Source organism: Cryptomeria japonica, chromosome 3 (assembly GCF_030272615.1).
Source record: "Cryptomeria japonica chromosome 3, Sugi_1.0, whole genome shotgun sequence".
NCBI lineage: Eukaryota > Viridiplantae > Streptophyta > Pinopsida > Cupressales > Cupressaceae > Cryptomeria > Cryptomeria japonica.
This window is the reverse complement of record NC_081407.1, coordinates 983,972,418-983,977,666: the sequence shown is the minus strand read 5'-3', so window position 1 is coordinate 983,977,666 and position 5,249 is coordinate 983,972,418.

The following is a 5,249-nucleotide window of genomic DNA, read 5'->3' as shown; positions in this document are numbered from 1 at the left end:
ATTAATTAAATAATTTTATTATTTTTTAATTAACTACGATTTAATAACCTTAATTAAATAGTCTTCATTATTTAATTAAGTTCAATTTCCAGTTTCCCATAATTAAATAATTTCTTTAAATTATTTAATTATTTGATCTATTTCTTCTAAATTAAATTGATTTTACCTCTCTCCACTTTCTAATTAATTCAAATTTCCAATTAATTCCAATTTATAATTAATTTTATTTCTAATAAATGTGCATGTCATTTCATATCTTCAAAAATCAAATTAAAATTAAAATTTAATTCATGCTAAATTCCTATAGCACATGCCAAAATTGAACTACCACTAACTCTAAGTTTAACTTCCAATCAACTTTTCTGACTAATCAATCTATTTAGTTAACTAATCAGTTAATTCGGTTAACTCCTCAATCACCTTTTCTAACTCCTATTCAGCTTTTTCGGACAAATCCATCTAATCAGTTCACCGATCAATCAATCATATTCAACTGATCAATCAAGTTAGTCATCTCTCAATCAACTCTATCATGTAGTCAGTTCTCATCATAATATCCTCCAATCAATTTTGTTTCAATTAATCTCAACCATTGATCAAATCAGTTTGCAAATCAATCTCGACCATTCGAATTTCCTCTCCAAAATCTATAAATTAAGCATCAAACTCCCATTTTCAACAATCACAATCTTCAAATTCTTATCGTCTTAATGCAGGTTAGCAACACAACTCTGAGAGTTAGCATTCTATAGGAAAGAGAATAGAAATGGAAGTGACACATTCAAATGGAATAAGGGAGTTTTTCATGATGATTTAATTATTGCTTATCTTATTTCTTGAATTTACTTTCTTTTATGCATGTTTGAATTTGTTAGTTAGAATAGGGCTTTCGTGATTCCCCTGTATATCTGATTGACTTGATTTTTGATGATTTCAAGCATACAACAATTTTGTCTTCTGAATTGATGAGGTCTACTCCTAAGTTATAGGTAATAGGTTGTGGTTTGGTTGTTGTTCTCAGGGGAAGCAAACAGTTGCCGACAGTGAAAACATGTGCAAGAGAAAGAAATGGATGATGAGTACAAAATCAAGTGAAGACTTTTGCCCTTTGTCCTTGATGTCAAAGGGGGAGAAGAAATGTAGAGAGAATAAATGATCAGTGTTGTGTAAGTGTTTTCATCAATGAGAAAGGGCGATATTGTTGGCAAGTGTTGTCATTGATGACTAAGTGTTGCATTGATGTCAACCCTCAACTTATATGGTGTCATTGATATTATGCTATATGTTATGATCATTTGGATGGTGTAGATTGATATCTTAGGTATTGATATGATGGTTTCAGAGGAATGTGTAGATGGTTGATTTTCTTGTTGCAAATTGTGTTGTTATTAATTTTAAAGTGCATATTGATATCTCGAGTACTGATATGATGGTTCTAGAGGAATGTGTTGAAGGTTGATGTTCTTGTTGTAGATTGTGTTGTCATTAATGTTGAAGTGCAAATTTAAGGGTTAAATAGTTGTTGGCTGGATGCCCACACTCTTGGTGTTGATATCCATACTTAGTATCATTGTAATATCATAGAATGCAAATTGTTGATCTGGTTGTAAGAGTTGCCATTGATCTGAAGTGCAAATGATTAGATGGATGTATGATATCATTAATAAAGAATGTATATGAGTATTGAGCTTTCCATGTAGATTTGGTATTCTCTTGTGCGTGTGTGTTCATTGCTTATCTTTCTTTAATGCTAATTAGATTAAAGTTTAAAGTTGAATTTGAATTGAGCTATGAAGAGTTAAGATTTGTTCAAGAATGATTCACCCCCCTCTTAGTCTTGCATTGTGTTCAACACTTATGTTGTTGATTTATTCATCATTGTTGCTATCTTAATATGGTGATGATATTCTTTATTTATTGCTATTATAATTTCGCATAAGATAGGGTTATTAAGCATGATATGTAGGCTTAGTTTTTACATCATTAAGAAGGATCTAAGCATGGTTTTCCATATTAAGACAACTTAATTTTTAGATTTGCATACAAGTCTCAAATTTTAGATTTGTTCTATTTGTCCAAGTCTTGTATCTCATTCATTGATTGGTTTATTAGATAGAGATTGATTTTCACAATATTTGGTATTGAATCTATTTATTTTCCAACATTTGGTAGTAGAGCTGATGGTTAATTGGTTTTGGGTATTCCTTTATTTTTTTATTTCTTAGCTTGGCAAGCTTGTGGGAATTTGTTAGAAGGAATTAAAGGTTGTTGAAAGTCTTATGGGGTTGCAATGAATGTTGTATGAGTTAACGTTATCACCTCTCTCAGTCACATCGAGAGACATTCGAGATTGTTATGTCAACTTTTCTGTTGGACATGATTCATACTTGATTGATTTTCATACTGTCAAACCTTCGTGGAAAGTCTAGCGTTGGTCTCCCAACACTTCTTTTTACAACTACAAGCCGTGTTTGGGGTATGGATAGCTTTCTTCACACCTTCCTATGGTGCCTTCTCTAAATTTACGATGACATTTGCAATCACCATTGTTAATCTAGCAATGTCGGTTTCATAATATTTGGTCGACTATTATTGAGCCTAAGCTCACCCACTTTGCTTGGTGTATTCTTTTCCAAGGCTTGCCTGTGGGCTCTTGCCTTGGGCATTCTGGACCCTCGTTGTCTATTTTGTGGACAACCTATGCCCTTTGAGCATCTCTTCTAAGTTTGTCATCGTGCTCAACAATTATGGAGTTGGATTCATGATTTTTTTTGCCCCTTTCAACCAAAACCTTTTTCTTGGTATATGGCTCTCTTGGGGGATTGGCCTCGCATCCCTTCCAAGTATACCCAAATCAAGCATGCTTTCGAGGTGGAGCCTTTATTTTCCCTATGGAAAGACAATAATGCTATTTTTTTTTCTCACAGTTCTATTGATATTGTTGTTTCACTTTTCACTAAAACTACTATTTGCTCTAATATCATTCTTTAGATTCAAGTTCAAGCCAACAAGACGGCTTTCGAATTTTCCCACCTTCGAAAGCTATTGGATCATTGGTGTAATGCCTCATGCACTATGGCTAGGTCCCCCTGGATAGTTTTGCTTCTCGTGGTCATTCTTCACCTTGCAATCGAAAACACGGTCAAAGAATCTCAACTCGACATTTGCAGTCCCCCAAATTTGAGGCACCTTGTTGCCACTTTGGCGATAGGAGCAATTCAACTCGACAATGCTTTGCCTCGCCTATGCCTAGAGATGCTACCTCTAGGTGGCCCTTGGGTGGGGTGGGACCAGCAACTGGTGGTGGTAGTTGTTGGCCAAAGTCCTCAAAGTGACTCAGACCTTGGTTGGCTTTGGTCATTTCTCTGATGCAAAATGAAGACAAAGAGGAGGGAGTAGATAAGACAAATGAGGAGTGGTTTGTTCTTGATATCACCTTAAACCTCGTTGATGTATGGGGCAAATCGAATGATCGAGACCCCCTCTGCCTCTTACTGTTGTTGCTCTCACCACTTAGTGTTTGTTATTGTTATTGATGTTTCTTTTCTTTTCAAGCACTGCTTGTTTGACTCTAGAGAGTGACCTTGTGACCTCCTACTTTTCATTGTGAATATGTGTATATTTAATAATTAATAGAATTACACACACCTATTCATTAAAAAAAACAAAAAGAAAAAAAAAAGAAAAAAAAGAAAAAAAAAAAGTTGAAGCTTGGAGTTAATGAGCATGCCAAACAAATTAAATTATGCAGTATATTCATACATACATAAACTTAGAATAATGCATGGGGCTAGGTGTTATTACTAATTGTGATTCAATCACTAATGGCTTTAGTCTTTTGATGTATGAGGTCAATTTGATCCCCTCCTCTCTTGTTGAGTAGCTCTCACTGCTTAAACAATTTGTCTAGTTATTCAAATTTGACCTTACATAGGCTTAGAATATAACCTCCACCAGATATGCAAACCAGATGCAGATCTGAATATCTCCTTCATGCGGCTCCATTGTCCTTCTTTCTTCTTCAAATAACTTTGTTGTGGATCTCACCTACAAGTGCATGATCATGATATGAAAGCAAGTAGACAAGATGATTGCTCAAGAATACTCGAAGCGTGATTAATTCGACAAAGTGGTTATTAGATTGAGATTGAAGAAATTCATCCAATTTATAGATAAATTGGAGAAATGATCAAATTAGCATGATTCAATTCAAATGGAAATTGTAAATCAAAAATGTCAATTATGACAAATTTTGCACTTTCTATGCAAAATTTGATTGATTGATGATTATGACAAAATTATGACAACTTTCTATGTCAAAATTGATTGATTATCAATTATGACAAATTATGACAAATTGAAATGTCACTCCCATGAAATTAGGAGGAAAATAGGAGGAAATTGAAATTAGGAATCAGAAAAATAGAAAATTAGAAAAATTAGAAAAAGAAGAAAATTAGGATTTAAGAAATTGATGAAAATTAGGAAATTAGGAATTAAGAGAAATTAGGTGAATTAATTAATAATTTGTCATTTATTAATTAATTCATAAAAAGAGGAATAATTAGCCAATTAAATGAACATTTAATTGTGACACGAAGACCTAGGATAAATAAATAATTTATTAATCCTAAAGGGAGAAATGACAAACAAGGTTAAATGATTAAATCACGAAACCCTAGAAGATGAATTAGCAATGCAAGGATAACAATTAGGTCTTGATGAAAGATAATTGACCCGATCATGACTCTGATTAACAAAGGACCAATGTGATAAATGATTTGATTGATAAATGCGCCAATTGACGAGGAACAATGACTAATTGATCCAAATTGACATAATTGAGACAGACAACGGTCGATGGCAAATTGATCGCAAAATGACAAAATTGACAAGAGAACAAGGATCAATGACAAAATAGATTGTAAGACGACAAGATTGAAAATGACCACGATCGATGACAAATCGATCGCAAAATGACAAGATCGAACATGACAACGATCGATGACAAATCAATCGCAAAACGACAAGATTGAAAATGATAAGGATTGATGACAAAGGATTGATGACAAATCGATCGCCAGATGATAAGATTGATAAGAGGACAAAACCCTAATTAGGATTGACGATGTCCAAAATGATGACAAATGAGCACGTACATTGATGCGACAGGATAAGATCGATCAAAATCATGATTGGAGAGTGTTGTCGACAAGACCAAATTTGAGAGCGAGACGAATGAAGAATGC